This window comes from Podarcis gaigeae, assembly GCF_964106915.1.
Source record: "Podarcis gaigeae genome assembly, chromosome: 3".
Classification (NCBI taxonomy): Eukaryota; Metazoa; Chordata; class Lepidosauria; order Squamata; family Lacertidae; genus Podarcis; species Podarcis gaigeae.
Window position 1 is genome coordinate 100,414,386 of NC_139680.1, and position 11,448 is coordinate 100,425,833.

At 46.8% G+C, this 11,448-nt stretch overlaps 1 long non-coding RNA gene across 1 annotated transcript; it reads right to left on the bottom strand.

The window, feature by feature from the left end:
- Positions 1 to 3,871: 3,871 nt before the first annotated feature.
- On the bottom strand, positions 3,872 to 8,149 carry LOC310841234. The gene is made up of 2 exons (XR_014562426.1): positions 8,079 to 8,149; positions 3,872 to 4,249 (listed from the first exon to the last, which is right to left on the bottom strand). It is a non-coding gene; the product is annotated as an uncharacterized lncRNA (long non-coding RNA).
- Positions 8,150 to 11,448: the final 3,299 nt, after the last annotated feature.

An 11,448-nucleotide genomic window follows, 5' to 3' on the forward strand; every position in this document is an offset into this window, starting at 1 on the left:
TTCGGAAGCCGAACGTTCACCGCGGATTCCGATTGAGTGCAGGAAGCTCCTTCAGCCAATTGGAAGCCACACCTTGGTTTTTGAATGGTGTCGGAAGTCGAATGGACTCCCAGAATGGATTAAGTTCGAGAACCAAGGTACCACTGTATATTATAGCAATCCTTCCTGCATTATAAAAAAATTCCTTCCAGTAGCACCTTAAAGACCAACTAAGTTAGTTCTTGATATGAGCTTTCGTGTGCATGCACACTTCTTCAGATACACTGAAACAGAAGTTACCAGACCCTTCTATATAGTGAGAAGGTGGGAAGGGGTATTACTCAGAAGGGTGGTAGGAATGGGTGATTGGCAGATAGCTGTGATGAGCCTGTTGACGACTCTTAACGACTGCAATAGGTCTTACAGGAAAAAGCAAGGGGTGAGAAGGTGAAAAATGGCTTTGTCATGTATAATGAGATAAGAATCCAATGTCTTTGTTCAGACCAGGTCTCTCCTGGTCACCCATTCCTACCACCCTTCTGAGTAATACCCCTCCCCAGCTTCTCACTATATAGAAGGGTCTGGTAACTTCTGTTTCAGTGTATCTGAAGAAGTGTGCATGCACACGAAAGCTCATACCAAGAACTAACTTAGTTGGTCTTTAAGGTGCTACTGGAAGGAATTTTTTTGTTTTGACTATGGCAGACCAACACGGCTACCTATCTGCTTCCTGCATTATGACTTCCATACATAAAGTAGCATGTGTAAACGTCATGCAAATCTGTGTCCTCTCCTCTTCATTCCCTTTTTGGGTAAGCGACCATCCTATTTGTAATGCTGATGGGGAGACTGAGCTTGGGGAGAAGGTATAGATCTCTGCCACAGTTCCTATAGCCATGAATGTAAGCTTTTCTTACATACAGGACAGGCAAGGTATGGCTGATTGCCGAAGTATTGATGCTTTTGAATTCTGGTGCTGGAGGAGACTCTTGAGAGTCCCATGGACTGCAAGAAGATCAAACCTATCCGTTCTTAAGGAAATCAGCCCTGAGTGCTCACTGGAAGGACAGATCGTGAAGCTGAGGCTCCAATACTTTGGCCACCTCATGAGAAGAGAAGACTCCCTGGAAAAGACCCTGATGTTGGGAAAGATGGAGGACACAAGGAGAAGAGGACGAGATAGTTGGACAGTGTTCTCGAAGCTATCAGCATGAGCCTGACCAAACTGCGGGAGGCAGTGGAAGACAGGAGTGCCTGGCGTGCTCTGGTCCAGGGGGTCACGAAGAGTCGGACACGACTAAACAACAACAACAAAGGAAGGAAAGTGAACAGCTTCCTGATTGCTGTGTGGACTGTGGAGCTTCTGACATAGAAGCAGACACAGGGGGAAAACACGAGCCCCATTTCTTGAAGAGTCTGAGGAACGATCGACTCTAAATAGCATGACAAAAACTCCAGTGACAATTAGGCCATGAATCAAAAGTTCTTGCTGTTTGGTAGGTCAAATGACTTCCACGCTTCTCAGCGCCACGTAAAACACAACAGTGTTCCGTCTGTGTGAGAGGGAGACCTCTGGCTAATTCTGCAGCAGCCCTCTTTCTCCCGTTGCTTCTCAGATTGTGTTTGGAGGGAAAATCCAAAGATATACAACAACAGCCTTTGTATGGCAGATAATTACCCCCCGGGTGCTTATCAAAGGTTGCAGTGTCTAGCGCTGAGCGCAATGAATGAAGGAGGGTAGTTGTGTTTTGCTATTTCGCTTTTCCATTAAAAAATAAAAAGCTTATGTCTTGAGGCTTTGTATGTTTCAGATGTTGGATGCTGAAGAGGTCTTTTATGACATGGCTAGGACTCCTCAGCCCCTGACCTCTGACCGCCTTCCTCCTATTCGTTAATTTTCTTCAAGACCTTTGGGAAGGAACTGTGTTTCTGAGTCTGTTTTGCACAGCAAAATACATATTCATTCATGCTAAGTACATATTCATTCATTAGAAAGGCGGTAGAGCTGGAGGAGGAGGAAGTGACTCGCTTTGAAATAAATATTTTACCTGCAATATGGTTTCTTTCAAAATCAAATCATTACTCTTCTTCATTCGCATTGTGTTACATTGAAGACACGTATTTGAAAGGTTAAATCCCACCCTTTAAAAATGCTACTGTTCATAAGAGGTTTGCGTCTCTACTGTTAAATCAGTGCGCTGGAAGTCACCCTGGATTCAACGAAGAAGAAGAAGAAGAAGAAGAAGAAGAAGAAGAAGAAGAAGAAGAAGAAGAATAGTAGTAGTAGTAGTAGTTTGGATTTGATATCCTGCTTTATCACTCCTCTTAAGGAGTCTCAAAGCGGCTAACAACCTCCTTTCCCTTCCTCCCCCACAACAAACACTCTGTGAAGTGAGTGGGGCTGAGAGACTTCAGAGAAGTGTGACTAGCCCAAGGTCACCCAGCAGCTGCAGGTGGAGGAGCAGGGAAGCGAACCCGGTTCACCAGGTTATGAGTCCACCGCTCTTAACCACTACACCACACTGTAGCGAAGAGGTGCTCATCGATGTAGAGTCACATTTGCCATCATCTCATGTCATACTTGAAGACCGTTAGATGTCCATTGCTGGAATCTTATGAAGTCCAAAAAGAATACCAAAGAAAACAGGGTTAGAATAAAAAAATTGTAGAGTTGGAAGGGCCCCTGAGGATTACCCCCTGCAGTACAGGAATATGCAGCTGTCCCATTTGGGGATCGAACCTGCAACCTTGGCATCATCAGCACCACACTCTTAACCAACTGAGTTATCCTGTGTGTAGACTTCGGAGCTCTATCTGGTTCATACAGAAATTTGGCCTGCATAGCCAGATAATGACTTGAAGCTAAATGTGTAGATTCAGTTCATTGAAAAGTATTGGGATTGAAATGATGTAGGTGACATAAAAGTTCTGTCTGTGGCTATGAGACACATTGATATTGGGTGGGTCTGTGGTTTAAACCACTGAGCTTCTTGGGATTGCCAATCAGAAGGTTGGCAGTTCGAGTCCGCGCAACAGGGTGAGCTCCCGTTGCTCTGTCCCAGCTCCTGCCAACCTAGCAGTTAGAAAGCACGCCGGTGCAAGTAGATAAATAGGTACCGCTGTGGCGGGAAGGTAAACAACATTTCCGCGCGCTCTGGCATTCGTGACGGTGTCCCATTGCGTCAGCAGCGGTTTAGTCATGCTGGCCACATGACCTAGAAAACTGTCTGTGGACAAACGCCAGCTGCCTCAGCCTGAAAGCGAGATGAGCGCCACAACCCCATAGTAGCCTTGGACTGAACTGTCTAGGGGTCATTTACCTTTTACCTACATGGGGGGTCAGATGTGGCACGTAGAAGCTTAAAAACAGTGTCTCCCCACACTTTTGTTGTTTAGTCGTTTAGTCGTGTCCGACTCTTCGTGACCCCATGGATCAGAGCACACCAGGCACTCCTGTCTTCCACTGCCTCCCACAGTTTGGTCAGACTCATGTTTGTAGCTTCGAAGACACTATCCAACCATCTCGTCCTCTGTCGTCTCCTTTCTCAACATCAGGGTCTTTTCCAGGGAGTCTTCTGTTCTCATGAGGTGGCCAAAGTATTGGAGCCTCAGCTTCATGATCTGTCTTTCCAGTGAGCACTCAGGGCTGATTTCCTTAAGAATGGATAAGTTTGATCTTCTTGCAGTCCATGGGACTCTCAAGAGTCTCCTCCAGCACCATAATTCAAACTCCCCACACTATCTCCATGTAAATTCTTCAGAATGTTAGTGTGAATTTCTCCTCAGAAGCACATTTTTAATAATAATAATAATACCCTGCCCCCTGGGTGGTTTCCAACGGAATATAAAAAAACAGAATATAAAAAAACACAGTGAAACATCAAACAGTAAAAAGGTTTGAATAACGTACACAGTTTTGCTAGCAATTTCTCATAATATAATACATTTTGTCTGTTCTTTTCACTGATTTTTAATGCACATTTCCCCCTAATATATGCATCTTTGTAAACATTCCTTCTTTGGAGAACTGCATTGCAAAATTCAGACGTGTGCAAGTTTGATGGAAGAACAAGCAGTGTTTCGGTTCTCATATGATTTTGGAAAGAGCGGATTTTATAGATTCAACTTTACTGTCTTCTACACAGACTGACAGCAGCTCTCCAGCATTCCTGGAAGTCTTTTCCTTCCATGTCTGCAGGAAATCTGGACCCACTTCCCTCTGGTCCAAATCCAGTTTGAAGCGCTACCTGAAGGAAAAGTCTGAATTCTCCTGCAAGAAGAAATGACTAACAACAACCAAACATTCATTGCACTGTAAACTGATCCCCTGGAATAGTCCAAGGCCTTTTGCACAGTCATGATGCAACCCTGTGAGCTGACCGATGACTTGCATAGGCATCATATGACACATGCATATATTAGTCATCTGACATGTGTGTTATGTGGGCAGGCTCTGGAACTAGCCAGGGTGCTGCAGGGCTAGTACAGAAGCTGGGAACACTCTCTGGAAACACCCTTTAAACCTGAGAAAATGTTCTGGACCTGGCACTGCTAGAGTTAGGCTTTCCGTTACACTATACTGAAGATGTCCATGCTATGTAAGGGGACTCCCATTCTGAGGCCTTTTGTGGTGCATTATTTGAGTAAAGTGAGGTAATCCTTCAAGACTGACTCAGAGGACGCCTCCTGTTTATCACTATTTTGTGGGATTTAAGCAATAACGTTGGGTTTGCACAGGTAAACTAAATTAAAGGGCTCCGTCCCCCTAGGGCAGGAAATCCACTTTAAAAAAGAAGAATTGGACTTTTTTCCAGTTTGGAAAGCGATGGGGATTGTCTTGAATGACTAACCAGAAGGCGCATAACACCCCACAAACAAATCAGGGATGAATACAGGACGAATCCTCATTCTTTGCCATATAACCCTGCAAACAAATCAGGATGAGTGCTCAATAAAGACTGGATAGTGTTGTGAATTTGCGTGGGCCTAGGTCCCTCTTAATTCCTGGATCCAGCAAGGGTTCAATTGTTGGACTAGCCAGGCCTAAATAATGGCCTAGGTATGGGTCCTTAGAATAGAAGGGGAAGAATAGAAGGGAAGAAATTTTTTGGGCTCCATGATAACTGCAGATGGTGACTGCAGTCACAAAATTAAAAGACGCCTGCTTCTTGGGAGGAAAGCAATGACAAACCTAGACAGCATCTTAAAAAGCAGAGACATCTTGCTGACAAAGGTCCATATAGTTAAAGCCATGTTTTTCCCAGTAGTGATGTATGGAAGTGAGAGCTGGACCATTAAGAAGGCTGATCGCCGAAGAATTGATGCTTTTGAATTATGGTGCTGGAGGAGTCTCTTGAGAGTCCCATGGACTGCAAGAAGATCAAACCTCTCCATTCTTGAGGAAATCAGCCCTGAGTGCTCACTGGAAGAACAGATCGTGAAGCTGAGGCTCCAATACTTTGGCCACCTCATGAGAAGAGAAGACTCCCTGGGAAAGACCCTCATGTTGGGAAAGATGGAGGGCACAAGGAGAAGGGGACAGCAGAGGACGAGATGGTAGGACAGTGTTCTCGAAGCTACCAGCATGAGTTTGACCAAACTGCGGGAGTCAGTGGAAGACAGGAGTGTCTGGTGTGCTCTGGTCCATGGGGTCACAAAGAGTCGGACACAACTAAACAACAGCAACATGGGTCCTTAAGGTAACAAAGGAAGTGGCTCCATGCCAGAAGGCAAATGGGTGGGCCCCCTTCCCTCAACTGGCTATCAGTTAGAAGAACAAAAGCCAGCGCTGTGTTGTGTGTGTGACCTAGGAGCAGCAGGAGGCAGGCAGAAGCCTGTGAAGGAGAGACATGCTTGATTTCTGTTTGAATCAAAAGCTGTGGGGCTATTGGAGAAACAAGACCTTAATGCTGTGAGCCCCTCCATCATAGGCTCAGGTTATATATGTGTGTAAACAAACCATATCTCACAAAGACACCACAGTCTCCATTGTCCATCATTCTGAGGAAACCAAACTCTGAGTAAGTGCCTGTAACCTCTGGAATCTTGCAACACTCGGAGATTGGGGTGGCTTGCAAAAATATAATCTAACCTCTGCTCAATTAGTAGGATGCCTGGAAGGCCCCTAAGTTAGCCTCCAACTACAGCTATATGTCTTTTACGGTTGTCATTAGGTAAGTCATACTCAGAATCGACCCAATGAAATCAATGGCCTTAAGTTATTCCTGCTCATTACATTTCAGTGGGTCTACGCTGAGTAATGACTTAGCGGCAATCCTCAGGGTTTGAAAAAAAAACAACCCACAATCAACAACGCTGGAGAGAAGTGCAAAAGTGCAGATGCAACCACTGTAAATAGACATAAATCAGGCTATGGAAAGTTGTATTTCTCACAAGAGATGTATACATTCGGAGTTATATATTTAATGTAATCATACACTTGCATCATAAACATTATTGCCAGGGTGGTCCAGAAGATAATATGTTGAGCGTTGCACCTAGAAGACTCTGCTGTTTGAATCCCACCCCGTTGCTTTGCTTTTTGAGTGGCCATGAAAGAGCAAAAATGGTGGTGTGCTAAAGATGCCTCTGAGGTTTTAAAAAAGTGACAGCAATGGAGCGGCCAAACTGGAGTTCCCAAGCAATCTGGATGCAGCTTGTGTCCAATATAGGAACGTAAGAAAGAACACCATAGTACTCCCCCTCGCCAAAATACTGCCAAAGCCTTCCAAAGGATGGTCACTTGCAACCGAGACACTAGATAGATCTTAACATTTTGGTCCTACACACAACCTACTTCCAAGTAAACATACATTGCAAATATTTCAGTGGAGCAGAAGACGAGGAGGATGTTGTTTCTGCTAGAGTGGCCTACCGGAACAGAAGGGCACCTTAAATCATTTTGTACAAGAGGGAATTTAAGCTAGTGTCATGGAATCCACAGTGATTAAGGAAGGGGTCAGGAGAGAGGAGCCATTGTGGCCTTATGCCTTTGCCACATCAGGACATTTGAGCTCTGGTTCAGTGTCCAGTTTCCACAGGGCCTACCGGCTAGTTAGGCCCACTGAGACCTTGGCCTCAGGTGGACCAGAAAAGGAGGCACATTTATGCACCTGCTCTGCTGTTTAGAACTCTAAGATTACGGTTGCTGTTTTGCCGTTCTGGGTCCCAAATCTTCTTGGAAGTGGTCAGTGCCTCTGGGCAGAACCACTTGTATCCGAGGGATGAAGTACAGAGCAGGTCCAAGGCTATATAACCATGACAGCTGTGGAGAAGAAGGTCTCATAGTTTGGGCAACACCTGGCAGGAACGTAATTTGGAAGGCTCAAGGGCAAAGCCTATCCTTTGTAGTCTTGTCTCTTTATTTGTAGACCCAGTGGTGAAACCGGTGGTTTCTGACATATCTGAGGACATAGACCAGTACCTAGCTGTCTATTCACCTAATGTGTGCGGCTTGCGGGGGGTGGGGTTCAGGGAAATAGGTAGAGGAAAAAAGGACCTTGCCCCTTGCTTTAGTTGAGGCAACTTTCCTCAAAGCTGGGGGCGAGAGGAAGTTGCCGTCACCGGGAAGTGTATGTTTCGGATTGGTTGGCAACTTTGCTTCAGTGTGTGAATTTTAACCACACTTTATATATTTTACAACAGGAAATCAAGAGGGGCAACCATTAAAAAGCCATCAAAAAAGCTTTGCAGAGATGTTGAAGATATACTCAGGGCTTTTTATTTTTCATCCGGAACCTGCCAAAATTCAGTTAAGGCACCTCTCAGGTGTGCACCGTTGCCATTTTGAGAGCACAAGGGAGGCGTTCATGGTGAGCTTTGGCAACCGTTTTTCTTGAAAAACAGGACTGGATATACTACTATTTATAGAGTCCATTATATTGTTTTTCTGCACATATTTTAAATCTTCTTGCGTCACTACTGAAGGGGGCATATGGGAATCCTACAGAATACCCATATGGGTCCCAACACAGACCTATCTACAGAATTACTGCTTATAAGCAAAGGAATTGTACATTGATTGCCATTCCCTTGCCACTTACAACTTTCTGGATCGGGTCTAACCGCCTTCTCCCTTATAAGATTTCTCATGAATATACCTCTGTTGTGGAAGCATTCACCGACCAGACCAGCGTAGTCTTGACACAGGGATCCTTTTTTTAATTGCCTTAGGATTTAGTAAACAAACAGCTGATTAGGAGTCAAGGAGTTAATGCCAAAACAACAGCTGCCTTTCAGAAAGGATTTACTAATATAGCAACTTGTAATCAACACAAGGTCGTCGCTAAAATTACCAGGCTGCTAAATAGCTTCCTCTTGGGGACAGGCCCTTGTTAGTGCAGGAGAATTTTTTAATTGTGTTGATGAAGATAGACACTTGGGCAATCTCAGCAGGAGTTGAGCTCCCTAAGGGAGGGTGGATAACCAACTTCTAGGCCTCCATATATCCTCCAAGAGTAGCTGTTAATTACGTACAAGATCTCTTTTCACATGTGTCAGGGGTTCAGAAGGAGAGACACAGGAGGGGGAGCAAATGGAGAGTGAGGAGGAGGAGTACGAGGGGGGCGCAGGCAGTGACAGTGGCCAGAGTTATTCCACAAGCCTCTCTAGCGAATCGGAGGACTCACAGAAGGGAGCGCCGGTGGCCAGAGCAAGGGGGGTTCCAGGGGGGAAGCCCCAGGAGGAAGGGGCCAGCGGGGAGTCCCTGAGCAGCAGTTGGAGATCAGGACCAGCGTCTCCACCAGAGCGCAGTGGGGAGGGGGAGTCCCAGGAGTCGGGACCAGTGTCCTCACCACCAGAGGGAGGAGAGGAGTCAGGTTTGGCAACGCCCACATCAGGAAGCGGGGAAACGGTCAGAAGGAAAGTCACCGGCTGGGCGTGCGCGCCAAGTTCAAATGTACAGGAGCGCGGCACAGCGGGGAGCCCAGGAAGGGAGCCAGGTCCTAAAGCCCGCCAGAGGGAGGGACAAGACTCAGGGGGCTCAGCGTCAGAGGAGTCCAGGAAGGAGGAAACCCCAGAGGGCAGAAGGACCCAGCGAAGGAAAGAACAGCGTAAGAGGTGGAGCCGGGCTAGAATCTTAAACTGGTGTGGGTGGAGCAGTGAGTCAGAGGGGACTTAGCTGGTCTAGCGTCAAGACGTGGGTCTGCGCGCCCAGAGCTTTGAAATGGAAACTAAACTTCAATAAAGACTTTTGTACATTATATCCACCGGGCGTTGGTCCTCTGTGAGCTGGGATCTAGAGGCAGACCTGACAACATGATAATCACCATCATGATTTCAGGCATGTTCATTCGCCCAATCCAGATCCCCCATAGTGTGCTTCAATGTGCCACAACATTCCTTCCCATTCACTTCAATAGGGAATGCACACAAAGGAGTGAAATTATTGGGACAGCAGGCAGCACTGCAGCAAGATGCATATAAAGTTCACAATATGGGACCAATAATATAATTGTAAAGTTGGAAGGGACCCTGAGGATCATCTAGTCCAACCCCCTGCAAAGCAGGAATATGCAGCTGCCCCCATACATGGATCAAATCTGCAACCTTGGTATCATCAGCACCACATTCTAACCAACTGAGTTACATTGCTGGAACAGGCCGTGAAGCCACCTGTCAGAGCCACCCGAGGTCCCAGCTCACAAGAGACCAAAGTCCAGTCCGGGTTATATACAAAAGCTTTTATTGAAGAACATTCTTGGTTTTACATCCGAGCTCCGTGGCTCTACGTCTGTTACCCTTAGACCGCTGAAGTCCCCTCTGAGTCAGTCCCGCCTCTACACCAGTTTAAGAGGCTTGTGCTGGACCACCTCTTCCTCTCCTTTCTTTTCCGCAGGGTCTTTCTGCCACCCTGTGTTCTCTCCCTCCGGGACTCCCCAGAGGCTGAATCCTCTGACGCCTGCTCCCCCCTCCTTCGCGCTTTGGGACCAGGCTCCTCCCCAGGACTCTCCTCACTTCCGCGCGCCTCCACATTTGAACTTGGTGCGCGTACGTTGCTTCTGACCTTCCTTTTGACAGTTACACTGCTCTCGGTACTACTCTCCGCCCCTTCCGGCAGGATGTCTTGCGCTGATCTCCTTCCCCCCTCTGCTTCCTGTTCTGCTGCTTCTGACACACTGGTAACTCCACCCCCTTCACTCCGTTCCGGCGGAGAAGCCGGTCCCGATTTCCAACTCCCACTGGGAGTTCCCCCTTCGTTCCCCTGCTCCTGACTGCTTCCCCCTCTAGCTCCCCTTGGCCTGACCAGGGGGGCTCCTCTTTGGGAGTCCTCCGATTCACTGGACGGACTCATGGACAACCTCGGGTCATTGTCATCCTCTTCCTCGTCGTCCTGGGATCCTTCCCCCTCGCTCTCTGTCTCCTCCCCCACCTGCGCCTCTCTCCGTGAACCCCTGACACCACCAAATAAACTTGTCCCTTGCTATTATTTGTGCTGCTGGTGGAATGTGCACACTGTGATGTGATACCTGTCCAGAACTAAATGACCGCTCAGGAGATGTTTACCAGGATGTGCTAATTTTCATTTCCCTTTGAGTTCCCGAGAGCCAAAGGAGATGCTGGAGAATTTACGGTGAAATTTTTCCATTAATGTCCTAAGCTATTTGCTTAGAGATGAGCAGACAGCAATGGACCCCTTCAACTCATCAGGCCAAATGTCTCAGCCTGATCTCACTGAGCAGCCCTCCGCAGATTGGACAAACAAGTTATTATTCTCCATCCCCCTGTTCAGAATTTCATATCCTCGAAACTCGCACACATCTGGGGAAATGGAATTCACCAGTAAACAAGGTCCTGAGAAGCATATATTGCCACGGCTCTGCAAGGACACAGCTCTGAATGGATTCTTTGAGCTTCAGTAGCACATGCTGATTTATGATAACCTGGTTTTAATAGGCAGAATGTCTCTTGCACGAAGCAACTTGAGTGTCCTCTTTATGCCGATTCCAATAAAATTAGGGAGGTAAAAACACACCAAGTTATCCTAACTGGAGGAATAGTACTGGGTTCACAGAGAGTTCTTGGTCTAATTTGAAACAACCCCAATTGAATGCTCCTTGAAGCAAGCAAAAAGGGTCTTTAAAAAAACAACCTGATGAGTTTGTGTAGTTAGTTTGACCATTCCCAGTCTGCAAACCACAGATGGCTAAGAAGGACTGGTGTGGTTATTGTGTTGGATTCTCACAGCTGCCCCTGTAGAATTCAGTAGGGTTAGGAACAAAAGTAAGGACATAAGAACTTGCTTGATCAGGCTGACGGATCAAGCCGGACCAGCATCCTGTTCTCTAAGTGGCCACCAAGATGCCTGTGGGAAACCCGCAAACTGGTCTCAAGCGCTCTCCCCATAGTCATCATGGCTAGTAGCTGCTGACATCCCTCTCCTCCAAGAATCTGCCTCAATCTCTTTTAAAGCCTCCCAAGTTGGACACGGGTGGCGTTGTGGGTTAAACCACAGAGCCTAGGACTTGTCAA